This window comes from Haematobia irritans, chromosome 5, assembly GCF_050003625.1.
Source record: "Haematobia irritans isolate KBUSLIRL chromosome 5, ASM5000362v1, whole genome shotgun sequence".
Classification (NCBI taxonomy): domain Eukaryota; kingdom Metazoa; phylum Arthropoda; class Insecta; order Diptera; family Muscidae; genus Haematobia; species Haematobia irritans.
In genome coordinates this window covers 35,403,988-35,419,274 of record NC_134401.1, presented here as the reverse complement: position 1 = coordinate 35,419,274, position 15,287 = coordinate 35,403,988, and positions in this window count along the sequence as shown.

Here is a 15,287-nt window from a genome sequence, read left to right as displayed (position 1 = left end):
AAATTTTCTATGGAAATAAAATTTTGACAAAATTTTCTATAGAGATAAAATTTTGACAAAATTTTCTATAGAAAAAAAAATTTGACAAAATTTTGTACAGAAATAAAATGTTGAGAAAATTTTCTATAGACATAAAATTCCCAATAGAAATAAATTTTAAGAAAATTCTCTATAGAAATAAAATTTTGACAAAATTTTCTACAGAAATAAAAGTTTGAGAAAATTCTCTATAGAAATATAATTTTGATAAAATTTTCTATAAAAATCAAATTTTGAGAAAATTTTTTTTGAAATAAAATTTTGACAAAATTTTCTATAGAAATAAAATTTAGACAAAATTTTCTATAAAAATAAAATTTTGACAAAATTTTCTATGGAAATAAAATTTTGACAAAATTTTCTATAGAGATAAAATTTTGACAAAATGTTCTATATAAATAAAATTTTGACAAAATGTTCTATATAAATAAAATTTTGACAAAATTTTGTACAGAAATAAAATGTTAACAAAATTTTGTATTGAAATCAAATGTTGAGAAAATTTTCAATAGAAATAAATTTTGAGAAAATTCTCTATAGAAATAAAATTTTGACAAAATTTTCTATAGAAATAAAATTTTGACAAAATTTTGTACAGAAATAAAATGTTGACAACATTTTCTATAGAAATCAAATGTTGACAAAATTTTCTGTAGAAATAAAATGTTGAGAAAATTCCCAACAGAAATAAATTTTAAGAAAATTCTCTATAGAAATAAAATTTTGACAAAATTTTCTACAGAAATAAAAGTTTGAGAGAGATAACATTTTGAGTAAATTCTCTATACAAATAAAATTTTGAGAAAAATTTCTATAGAAATAAAATTTTGAAAAAATGTTCTATAGAAATAAAATTTTGACAAAATTTTCTATAGAAATAAAATTTTGACAAAATTTTCTATAGAAATAAAATTTTGACAAAATTTTGTACAGAAATAAAATGTTGACAAAATTTTCTATAGAAATCAAATGTTGACAAAATTATCTATAGAAATCAAATGTTGAGAAAATTCCCAATAGAAATAAAATTTTGACAAAATTTTCTATAGAAATAAAATTTGGCAAAATTTTCTATAGAAATAAAATTTTGACAAATTTTTCTATAGAAATAAAATTTTGATAAATGTTTTTATAGAAGTACAATTTTGACAAATATTTCTATAGAAATAAACTTTTCACAATTGTTTTTGTAGAAATAAAATTTTGAAAAAATTTTCTATTTGGAAATAAAATTTTGCAAAATTCTTCACAGAATTAAAATTTTGAGTAAATTCTCTATAAAAATAAATTTTTGAGAAAATTTTCCACAGGAATAAAATTTGGCAAAATTTCCTATAGAAATAAAATTTTGACAAAATTTTCAATAGAAATAAAATTTTTACAAAATCTATATATATAAAATTCAATCTATGTTTGTTTATTTGTTTGTTTGTTTGTATGTTCCGAGTTGGCTCCGAAACGGCTGAACCGATTTACTTGAAACTTTCAGAGATCGTAGGGGGCGCTCATGTGGTGAAAATGGGGTACCACATTTTTTGAAATTTACAAAGGCGGTGGGGGAAGGTTATGAATGAAGGGGCAACCTTCCTTGCCCCACACTTGAAGGAAAGTTTCAAGAATTTTCAGGGAAGGTTAAGGGTGCTATTCACTACGGTGTTTGTCGATATTGTATCGGGGAAAGTGACGTCCCTTTAAAACAATAGAGCAAAACATCTCCGATCTACTTGAAATTTACAGGGAATGTGGGAGGAGGTGATTAAATTTATACATGATTTTTAAATTAGTATATGATTTTTCGATATCTGGTTGGGGAAGGGGAAAATTTGAATAAACTTTATCGATTTTCTTCGATAGAATTTATAGGGACTATTGAGTAGTTGTGAAATTAATATAGGGGTACGTCATAGTCCGATATCAGGTCGGAGTGGAGCGAAGGTGGGGAGAGTGTTCCCTTTTGTCCGTTTTTTTTTCTTAAATTGAAAGTAGAGGGTTGTCCGTAAATGGGAACTCGGTACATAATTTTATGATTTTTGCACAGGCTTCTGTCAGATTTATTTTTAGTAAAGAACTTAAATTTACATGAAATTGGCAGCCAACGTAGAGGGTGCATCATTTTCCAACATTTTAGGAAATGTTAATGTGGTAAAATTTTTTACTACTTCTGCTTTTTCCGATTTATTGAATTGGAAACAGTAATTATTTGTATGTTATTATAATATAGTGCTTAATTTTCAGATATGTTGAGGAGAAGGATACATTTCCACACTTAAAATTCACAAGATATAGAAGATTGTCCAACTACTTGAATACAGAACATTATTTAAAAAATTTGGAGGAAAGAATACACCCTCTCCCCGAACCGTTTTACATATGCATATCCGCCGTATTTATACCTATAAACGAAAAAGCAAGTAATCCGATTTGTTTGAAAGAATTCAAATCTTTTCGAATTTGTTTTCAGCACGAAGGATATGGTTGACTAAGTTAAGGCAAAATGTTCCTACAAAAACACTTCGGAAGGCGCAGCGAAGCGGGCCGGGTTACGCTAGTTTTCTATAAAAATAAAATTTTGACAAAATTTTCTATAGAAATAAAATTTGGCAAAATTTTCTATAGAAATAAAATTTTGACAAATTTTTCTATAGAAATAAAATTTTGCTATATGTTTCTATAGAACTAAAATTTTGACAAATATTTCTATAAAAATAAACTTTTCACAAATTTTTTTATAGAAATAAAATTTTTACAAAATTTTCTATATGGAAATAGAATTTTGCAGAAATAAAATTTTGAGTAAATTCTCTATAGAAACAAAATTTTGATAAAATTTTGTATAGAAATAAAATTTTGACAAAATTTTCTGTAGAAATAACATTTTGACAAAATTTTCTTAGAAATAAAATTTTGACAAAATTTTTTATAGAAATAACATTTTAATAATTTTTTTATAGAAATAATATTTTGACATAATTTTCTTAGAAATAAAATTTTGTCAAAATTTTTTATAGAAATAAAATTTTAACAAATATTTCTATAGAAATAATATTTTGACAAAATTTTCTATAGAAATAAAATTTTGATAAATGTTTCTATAGAAGTAAAATATTGACAAATATTTCTATAGAAATAAAATTTTCACAATAGAAATTTTTATAGAAATAAAAATTTGACAAAATTTTTCATACAAATAAAATTTTATGAAAAATCCATGTACGATACATTGCCTCTTAGCCGATGTTACACCCTTTTCCAGATCCCAAAAGAAAATCCTCATTATATTTGTGGCTACATTTTTTTTGTTGTTACCGTGTTGACACTTTTGTGTTACTTTTTGCTTGTACCACTAAATACCATACTTTTACATTTTTGTGCCACCTTTTTGCCATGTTGTGCCACTTTTTAATTACCTCCTTTATTAAGTGCAAAATTTATCTTAAATTTTGATCCCGGATTAGAAATAAAATTTTGACAGCATTCTCTATAGAAATAAAATATTGACAAAGTTTTCCACAAAAATTAAATTTTGACAAAATTTTCTATAGGAATAGAATTTAAACTACATTTTCTATAGAAATGAAATTTTGACAAAATTTTCTACAGAAATAAAATATTGGCAAAATTTTCTCTAGAAATAAAATTTTGACAAAATTTTCAATAGAAATGAAATTTTGGCAAAATTTTCTATAGAAATAAAATTTTGACAAAATTTTCGATAGGAATAATATTTTTATAAAATTTTCTATAGAAATAAATTTTTGACAAAATTTTCTTTAAAAATAAAATTTTGACAAAATTTTCTAAAATGTTGATAAAATTTTGTTATCAAGCGGATAATTTGTAACACCTGAAAATATGCGACGAAAATTTTCTGTAGTACGTAAACGGGATTCTCACATGAACTGTTTATGTTATGCCTTGATTTTCGATAAAATGGAAATGGGGAAAACGTAACTTCATACTTCCATAGAATAAAAAATATTATGTTCGTATTTGTTATTTAGTGTGCCACTTTTTGTTTCTACTTTTTTGGAATTTTTTTTTTAGAAATTATCAAAAGTAACGCTACTGCATAGACTGTTGCAAATTCTTACCCCTGATACAAAAGAATATATTCTTATCAAACCTAACTCATCTTGGTAATTATTAAATTCTATATTAAGTACATTTTGTCTGATACGTTTGCTGTGACTTCAAGATGTCATCACAAAAACAAACCACAGCTACGGCTATTAACAATCGACTACATCCCGTCTATGGGAAAAAACACAATAATTATTTTACAAACTCTCTGAAAGAAACAAAGTAAACAGTAAATATAATTATAAAAAAATAATAATAACAATCTGAACAATTTTAGTATGATTCGTTCAGTGCTTGAAGAAAGAAATACGGACGGAAATTATCAATCGATCGGGTGCAAAGAATACACGCGATACCATCAAAAGCGTCAAAACTCAAATTCATTGGAATCTCATAATGGAATATGAAAAATTTCTCATATTGATAATAGGTTCACTGATAGTGTTGGCAATTTCTCCAACATTGGCTGCCAGTAAACGTCATCATGCTATTCGAAAACAATTCTCCGATGATACCCCGTTAGGTTCGGAAGAGGACGTAAGATATCAACCTAGAGGTAGACGTCATGGTCGTGGTCATGGTTTCCATGGCCATGGTCATGGACCTGGCCCCGCAATAGTGGAGGAAGGTATTCCTGGATTTCCTCTGAAGGGTCCCCCATCAGCCCCATTTATTTATCAACAACCGGGCAGAGGCCCAGATTTCGTGGGAGGTCCCCGCCATAGAGGTCTACGTCCGGGCCAAGAAAATTATTATGTTGGTAATAATTTTGGCCCTCCAATGGGAAATAATGTGGGCCAACAGTTTCCCTTAAGGACTAATAATTTTCCCACTAATCCCAATTCCGCGGGATTTCCTATTATTAATGGATTTGGTCCAGCTTCTGGAAATAATAATGGAATAGGAATTTCAACACCCGCAAATAGCAATTTTCCAAATGTAATGCCTTTTGACCGTGAACCTAGTGTCCGAGATCAAGATTATCGTAACCCCAATAATCAACCACAAAGGCCAGACACCAGCTTTGTTTCAAGACCTTCCCAGACAGGAACCAGACCAGACAACAGCTTTGTTCCTAGACCTCCCCAGCCAGCCACGGATTTATATGACTCGAATATTTTCCTAAACCCCCGTCCAGTGAATAATGGACCAAGTGCAACAAATCTCCCCCCAGCAGATGTAATACCATCGCAACCTGCTCTAAAACCAAACCAATTTGTCAACATCAACAATCCACCAGCTATTCAGCCTGTGACCAATGATTTGCCACTAAGTGAAAAACCTAATGAGCCACATTCCAAACCCACCATAAATCCTCGAACTTTTGATTTACTCCATGGTAGTAATTTATTTGAAGAAACCACCACAATAGCTCCTCCATTAGGGGCGGAAGCCGAAGATCGAATAACGCCAGTATTTGAACCCCGTATGCTTTTGGATGGTACAGTGCATTGTAAAGAGGGACAAATTGCCGTTGGAAATACGTGCCGGAGAAGGGTGTAGCTTCACTTCACTTCCATAGGCTAGAATACATTTCTGGAAATTACCAAATAAAAGCGGCTGTGAAAAAGCTGACTACGAAAATATAAACTAATAAAAAAAAAAAAACAACAAAACTAATGAATGTTAGTGACATTGAATCTTATCAATATTAATTAGAAAAACAAACAAATAGAATTAAGATGCACTCAGAAAAAAAAACGTTAACATAGAAGCTGAGAAGAGACTCATAAAGAAAAGAAATAATAATTGAATACAAAATAATATAATAAAAATTAATAAATAAAATTAAAATAATGATTTGAGATTTTAAGCAGTATGTTTTTTTTTTATTTTATGTCATTAATAAAAAAATGGGAAAATCCAAATAAAACAATATTTTTATTATTTATTTATTGATTTTATTTATTTATTTTTATTTTTCACTTTTACTTTTTATTTATATTTTTTTTCTCGAACAAGTCTTTGGTGACTTCCCAAACATTCGTACAAAAATTTGACCTTTAGAATTTTGTATGTTTTTCACGTTTGTTTGAAGCTTATATTCATTTCAATTTGTTTTTGAAAGCAGATTATTTTTTGTTGCCTTGTTTTATATCCCTCACCATGGGAATAAGTTTGCCACTCGGTTTGTAACACATCGAAATATAATATTTCGATCTTATACAATATATAAAATGTGAGTTTTTCATACTTATAGGAAATTAAAAAAAAAACGCACTCACATAAAATTTAGAAAAATTCATGAATTCTTTATTTGAATCGATAGTAGGGTTCATATAATTTAATGTTTAAAAATTATTTCATGTAAAAATTGTTTGTGACAGCACCTTAAATGATTCATTCGCTTAGTCCAATTTTGTCATAATTCTTTCCAATAAAATAAATAAATAATAAATGCTTCAATGTTGTCTTCCAATGCGTCAAGTGAAGTGAACTTGTCTATATAGACAAGAGTTTTACCATAGCCCCACACAAAAATAGTCTAAAGTTAAATTAGACACGATTTAGGCCACTAATTGACCGGTCCCGAACGTGAAATAAAATGTTCACCGAACTCGCCTCTCAATAACTGCATTGTTATGAATGCTGCGGTTTCGACTCGAGCCAAAAGTATTCTTCCAAAATTTGGAGAAAATTTTACCAAAAAATTACCAATCAGAAAAAATCTAATTTTGTGAAAATTTTCTTTCTACAGAAAATTTTGTCAACATTTTATTTCTATTAAAATTTTTGTCAAAATTTTACTTCTATTGAAAATTTTCTTAAAATTTTATTTATAACACCAGTATTTGAACCTCGTATGCTTTTGGATGGTACAGTGCATTGTAAAGAGGGTAAAATTGAAAATTTAGTCAAAATTTTATTTCTATAGAACATTTCTTACAGAAAATTTTGTCAAAATTTTATTTCTATAGCAAATTGTTTCAAAATTTTATTTATACAGAAAATTTTGTCAAAATTTTATTTCTATGGAATATTTTGTCAAAATTTTATTTTCTTAGAAAATTTTGTCAAAATATTATTTCTATAGAAAATATTGTCAAAATTTTAATTCTAGTGAAAATTTTGTTAAAATTTTATTTCTATAGAAAATTTTTATCAAAATTTTATTTTTATAGAAAAGTTTGTTAGAATTTTATGTCTATAGAAGATTTTGTCAAAATTTTACTTCTTTAGAAAATTTTGTCAACATTTTTTTTTCTTTAGAAAATGTTGCCAACATTTTTTTTCTATAGAAAATTTTGTCAGCATTTTATTTCTATAGAAAATTTTGTCAGCATTTTATTTCTATAGAAAATTTTTGTCAACATTTTATTTTTATAGAAAATTTTTGTAAAAATTTTATAGAAATAAAATTTTTACAAAAATTTTAAATTTTGTCAAAATTTTATTTTTCTTTTTTCGAAGTTTTCTTTGTCTAAATTTTATTTCCATAGAAAATTTTGTATAAATTTTATTTCTATTGAAAATTTTATTTTTATAGAAAATTTTCTCAAAATTTTATTTCTATGGAAAATTTTCGCAAAATTTTCTTTCTATAGAATTTTTTGTCAAAATTTTATTTTTATAGAAAACTTTGTCTAAATTTTATTTCTATAGAAAATTTAGTCAAAATTTTTTTTCTATAGAAAATTTAGTGAAAATTTTATTTCTATAGAAAATTTTGTGAAAATTTTATTTCTATACCAAATTTTTTTAAAAATTTTATTTCTAGAGAAAATTTTATTTCTATGGATTATTTTGTCAAAATTTTATTTTTATAGAAAATTTTGTCAAAATTTTATTTCTATAGAAAATTTTGTCAAAATTTTATTTCTACAAAAACTTTTGTTAGAATTTTATTTCTATAGAAAATTTTTGCCAAAATTTTATTTCTATAGCAAATTTTGTCGAAATTTTACTTTTTAGAATTTTTTTTCAACATTTTTGTTCTTTAGAAAAATTTGTCAACATTTTTGTTCTTTAGAAAATTTTGTCAATTTTTTTTTTCTATTGAAAATTTTGTTAAAATTTTATTTCTAGAGAAAATTGTTGTCAAAATTTTATTTTTATAGAAAATTTTGTTAGAATTTTATTTCTATAGAAAATTTTTGTCAATATTTTATTTCTATAGAAAATTTTGTGAAAATTTTATTTCTATAGAAAATTTTGTAAATATTTTATTTCTATAGAAAATTTTGTCAAAATTTTATTTCTATTGAAAATTTTGTCGAAATTTTACTTTTTAGAAAATTTTCTCAACATTTTTGTTCTTTAGAAAAATTTGTCAACATTTTTGTTCTTTAGAAAATTTTGGCAAATTTTTTTTCTATTGAAAATTTTGTCAAAATTTTATTTCTATAGAAAATTTTGTCAAAATTTTATTTCTATAGAAAATTTTTGTCAAAATTTTATTTTTATAGAAAACTTTGTCAAAATTGTTTTTCTATAGAAAATTTTGCCAACATTTTATTTCTATAGAAAATGTTGTCAACATTTTACTTCTATAGAAAATTTTGTCAATATTTTACTTCTATAGAAAATTTTGTAAAAATGTAAAAATTTTGTTAAAATTTTATTTCTACAGAAAATTTTGTTAGAATTTTATTTCTATAGAAAATTTTTGTCAAAATTTTATTTTTATAGAAAAGTTTGTTAGAATTTTATGTCTATAGAACATTTTTGTCAAAATTTTATTTCTATAGCAAATTTTGTCGAAATTTTACTTTTTAGAAAATTTTGTCAACATTTGTGTTCTTTGGAAAATTTTGCCAAATTTTTTTTCTATAGAAAATTTTGTCAAAAATTTATTTCTACAGAAAATTTTGTTAGAATTTTATTTCTATAGAAAATTTTTGTCAAAATTTTATTTTTATAGAAAATTTTGTTAGAATTTTATTTCAATAGAAAATTTTTGTTAATATTTTATTTTTATAGAAAAGTTTCGCTAAATTTTATTTCTATAGAAAATTTTGTATAAATTTTATTTCTATTTCTCAAAATTTTATTTCTTTAGAAAATTTTGTCAAATTTTTTTTTTCTATAGAAAATTTTGTATACATTTTATTTCTATTTCTCAAAATTTTATTTCTATAGAAAATTTTGTGAAAATTTTATTTCTATAGCAAATTTTGTCGAAATTTTACTTTTTAGAAAATTTTGTCAACATTTGTGTTCTTTGGAAAATTTTGCCAAAGTTTTTTTCTATAGAAAATTTTGTCAAAAATTTATTTCTACAGAAAATTTTGTTAGAATTTTATTTCTATAGAAAATTTTTGTCAAAATTTTATTTTTATAGAAAATTTTGTTAGAATTTTATTTCTATAGAAAATTTTTGTCAAAATTTTATTTCTATAGAAAATTTTGTGAAAATTTTATTTCTATAGAAAATTTTGTAAATATTTTATTTCTATAGAAAATTTTGTCAAAATTTTATTTCTATAGCAAATTTTGTCGAAATTTTACTTTTTAGAAAATTTTCTCAACATTTTTGTTCTTTAGAAAATTTTGTCAAATTTTTTTTCTATAGAAAATTTTGTCAAAAATTTATTTCTACAGAAAATTTTGTTAGAATTTTATTTCTATAGAAAATTTTTGTCAAAATTTTATTTTTATAGAAAATTTTGTTAGAATTTTATTTCAATAGAAAATTTTGTGAAAATTTTATTTCTATAGAAAATTTTGTAAATATTTTATTTCTATAGAAAATTTTGTCAAAATTTTATTTCTATTGAAAATTTTGTCGAAATTTTACTTTTTAGAAAATTTTCTCAACATTTTTGTTCTTTAGAAAAATTTGTCAACATTTTTGTTCTTTAGAAAATTTTGGCAAATTTTTTTTCTATTGAAAATTTTGTCAAAATTTTATTTCTATAGAAAATTTTGTCAAAATTTTATTTCTATTGAAAATTTTCGCAAAATTTTATTTCTATAGAAAATTTTTGTCAAAATTTTATTTTTATAGAAAACTTTGTCAAAATTGTTTTTCTATAGAAAATTTTGTCAACATTTTATTTCTATAGAAAATGTTGTCAACATTTTACTTCTATAGAAAATTTTGTCAACATTTTACTTCTATAGAAAATTTTGTAAAAATTTTACTTCTATAGAAAATTTTGTTAAAATTTTATTTCTACAGCAAATTTTGTTAGAATTTTATTTCTATAGAAAATTTTTGTCAAAATTTTATTTTTATAGAAAAGTTTGTTAGAATTTTATGTCTATAGAACATTTTTGTCAAAATTTTATTTCTATAACAAATTTTGTCGAAATTTTACTTTTTAGAAAATTTTGTCAACATTTGTGTTCTTTGGAAAATTTTGCCAAATTTTTTTTCTATAGAAAATTTTGTCAAAAATTTATTTCTACAGAAAATTTTGTTAGAATTTTATTTCTATAGAAAATTTTTGTCAAAATTTTATTTTTGTAGAAAATTTTGTTAGAATTTTATTTCTATAGAAAATTTTTGTCAAAATTTTATTTCTATAGAAAATTTTGTGAAAATTTTATATCTATAGAAAATTTTGTAAATATTTTATTTCTATAGAAAATTTTGTCAAAATTTTATTTCTATTGAAAATTTTGTCGAAATTTTACTTTTTAGAAAATTTTCTCAACATTTTTGTTCGTTAGAAAAATTTGTCAACATTTTTGTTCGTTAGAAAAATTTGTCAACATTTTTGTTCTTTAGAAAATTTTGGCAAATTTTTTTTCTATTGAAAATTTTGTCAAAATTTTATTTCTATAGAAAATTTTGTCAAAATTTTATTTCTATGGAAAATTTTCGCAAAATTTTATTTCTATAGAAAATTTTTGTCAAAATTTTATTTTTATAGAAAACTTTGTCAAAATTGTTTTTCTATAGAAAATTTTGTCAACATTTTATTTCTATAGAAAATGTTGTCAACATTTTACTTCTATAGAAAATTTTGTCAACATTTTACTTCTATAGAAAATTTTGTAAAAATTTTACTTCTATAGAAAATTTTGTTAAAATTTTATTTCTACAGAAAATTTTGTTAGAATTTTATTTCTATAGAAAATTTTTGTCAAAATTTTATTTTTATAGAAAAGTTTGTTAGAATTTTATGTCTATAGAACATTTTTGTCAAAATTTTATTTCTATAGCAAATTTTGTCGAAATTTTACTTTTTTAGCAAATTTTGTCAACATTTGTGTTCTTTGGAAAATTTTGCCAAATTTTTTTTCTATAGAAAATTTTGTCAAAAATTTATTTCTACAGAAAATTTTGTTAGAATTTTATTTCTATAGAAAATTTTTGTCAAAATTTTATTTTTATAGAAAATTTTGTTAGAATTTTATTTCAATAGAAAATTTTTGTTAATATTTTATTTTTATAGAAAACTTTCGCTAAATTTTATTTCTATAGAAAATTTTGTATAAATTGTATTTCTATTTCTCAAAATTTTATTTCTATAGAAAATTTTGTGAAAATTTTATTTCTATAGAAAATTTTGTAAATATTTTATTTCTATAGAAAATGTTGTCAAAATTTTATTTCTATTGAACATTTTGTAGATATTTTATTTCTATTGAAAATTTTGTGAAAATTTTATTTCTATAGAAAATTTTGTGAAAATTTTATTTCTATAGAAAATTTTGTAAATATTTTATTTCTATGGAAAATTTTGCAATATCTACCAAAACATCAATAATTCTATCAAACAGTAAAAATTCTATCATTTTTGATAGAATTCTACCAACTGAGGCAACCGTATGCGTGGCATGTAAAACCGTCTCGGTGAAACCAAATGTCTTGCACAACCAGAGAAGGAAGATGATAACTTCTTACAGAAAAATATGAAGATTTTTGACAGTGAAATAACACACGAAACGTACGCCAGCTATTTAAACCAGTGTTGTCAATAAGATAATAAATAAAAAATCATCCTAAATATTCTTGATTAGACTGAAATTCTGAAATGATCTTAGTATGTCGGTTCACAAGAGGGTGCATTAATAAGCGTGTATCGTTCCATATTTTGGTAAAACCCCAATATACCGACTTCTTGGGGATTTGAAAGCCGATATTTTTATCCGATTTAAATGAATTTGGAGATATACCATATCAACTTTTTACATTGCGACCTAGACTTCGATCACCCATATTTCTGTGATCAAAGCCTAGGACGCATTTTAATTCCAATCGAATTCAAATTTGGCACAAGTATATGTTTTCGGTCAAAATATAACCCTATTGATTTTGGAAGAAATCGGTTCAGTTTTAGATATAGCTCCCATATATATCTTTCGCCCAAAAGTTAATAATGTGGCCCCAGAAGCAAGAATTGCAGCATGATTTGCTTTAAATTTTGCACAAGGAGTGCAACTGATAGTGTCATAAAGTGTGCCAAATTTGTTTGAAATCGGTTCAGATTTAGGTATAGCTCCCATATATATCTTTCGCCTGATTTTCTGTAATATGACCCCAGAGGTGAAAGTTGTAATCCGATTTACGTGAAATTTTGCACAGGGAGCAGAATTAACATGGTAGCTTTTTGTGTCAAATCGGTTCAGATTTAGATATAGCTACCATATATATGTTTTTGTGATTTCGTCAACAATGCCCAAAATACCAACATTTCCTTGTAAAATCGTTACTGCTAAGTCGAAAACTCTTAAAAATGACTTAAATTTTCCTATACTTCTAATGCATATCTATCGACCGATAAATATTTCCCATATTTTTTACTAACATTGTGTTTCACCCCAGGGCATTAGCCGACTTAAATTCCTCGCTGAGGTAAACTCTGATTGACTTTGGCTTCCCTTACAAAGCTACTGAGAAGTCAGCAGGTTTTTTGCTGGGTCCCATAAATATATCAATAATAATAACTACAATTTTAAACTGATCTGTTACAGTTTAAATAAACAAATTTTGATGGCTCGCTATGACGTTATCAAAACAAAAAATCCCAAAATTGCAGCTACTTAATTTTGTTTTGTTTTAAATGAACGAACTTGACATCAAAAACAATTTGCTAAACTGAAAAAAAAAAAAATAAAAATGTCAATTATCAAAACAAAACGTTCTGGAATTTATCTAAATATGTATATAAGAACGTACGGGAATACAAAAATCCATATAAATGTCCTATTAAATGAAGTGTTTAGGATTTTGGTATGCTAGAAATGAATAAAGTATCTATTGTTGATAAGAGTCAAAAAAATCAATAAAAACAATCAATTCAAATATTTTGTATCATTATAAATTTTATTTGAATTGATTCACAGTGAAATATTGCATATCATTTCATATATTAAGGTGGGTACTACGTTTGGTTTTGAGCGACGAAAATCAGCTTAATATATATTTTTATAATTTTTAATTTCAAGGAAATTTTTATAGAAATTGTCACCACAATGGGGTCGTTTTATATGGGAGCAATATAAAAACATATGTACACCAATATAGCCCATCTTCGAACATGACCTGCCTACAGACAAATAAAACTATTGGACAATAACGTCATTATTGAAGGCTGTAACGTGATTACAACCGAGCGACAATCCGTCAGCCAGGCAGGCATCGTTTGATTATCTTGCTATTTTATTCTGATCCAAAATAGATATATAGGTTGGCTGATGTGACAGGTGGCAGCCCGATGTATCAGGCTCATTTAGACTATTCAGTCCATTGTGATACCACATTGGTGAACTCCTCTCTTATCACTGAGTGCTGCCCGATTCCATGTTAAGCTCAATGACAAGGGACCTCCTTTTTATAGCCGAGTCCGAACGGCGTTCCACATTGCAGTGAAACCACTTAGAGAAGCTTTGAAAGCCTCAGAAATGTCACCAGCATTACTGAGGCCAGATAATCCACCGCTGAAAAACTTTTTGGTGTTCGGTCGAAGCTGGAATCGAACCCACGACCTTGTGTATGCAAGGCGGGCGTGCTAACCTAACCTACAGAATCCTGATCCTTAGTCGATCTAGCCCTTGGTGTCCATCCTGCTGTCCACTTATTTGTTGTTCACAGAATTCCGGTCGCAACTATTACCGATTTTGATGAAATTTGGAACAGGGCGTGTTTGTTTGTCACATTTTAGTTATAGTCCCCAGATATATGTATAGCCCGATTTCAACAAATGGGGTCATATTCATGGTTGCCTCAGAAAACTACCAAAAATGGTAGATTTTTTGCTGTTTCGTAGATTGGTAGAATTTTTGATTTTTGGTAGATTTTGCAAACTATTCCCCTCCAACTAAGAGGTACTACACAAAATTTTCTATAGAAATAAAATTTTGACCAAATTTTCTATAGAAACAAAATTTTGACAAAATTTTCTATAGAAATAAAATTTTGACAAAATTTTCTGCAGAAATAAAATTTTGACAAAATTTTCAATAGAAATAAAATATTGACAAAATTTTTTTATATACATAAAATTTTGACAAAATGTTTTATATACATAAAATTTTGACAAAATTTTTTATATACATAAAATTTTGCCAAAATTTTCTATAGAAATAAAATTTTGACAAAATTTTCCATAGAAATAAAATTTTGACAAAAAATTGAAAAAATTTTCTATAGAAATAAAATTTTGACAAAATTTTCTATAGAAATAAAATTTTGCCAAAATTTTCTATAGAAATAAAATTTTGACCAAATTTTCTATAGAAACAAAATTTTAACAAAATTTTCTATAGAACTAAAATTTTGACAAAATTTTCTATAGAAATAGAATTTTGCCAAAATTTTCTATAGAAATAAAATTTTGACAAAAAATTGACAAAATTTTCTACAAAAATTTTGTATAGAATTAAAATTTTGACAAAATTTTTTATATTAATAAAATTTTGAAAAAATTTTCTATATTAATACAATTTTGACAAAATTTTCTATAGAAATAAAATGTTGGTAGATTATTTTTGGCGATATGGACCAATTTTTGTATGATTGTGGATCGGCTATGTATAACTATAGACCAATATGGACCAATTTTGGCATGGTTGTTAGCGGCCATATACTAGCGTAATGTACCAATTTCAACCGTATCGGATGAGTTTTGCTCCTCCAAGAGGTTCCGGAGGTCAAATTTGGGGATCGATTCATATGGGGGCTATATATAATTATGGTTTCAACAAGATGGCGCTACATGCCACACAGCTCGCGATTCTATGGCCATTTTGAGGGAAAACTTCGGAGAACAATTCAT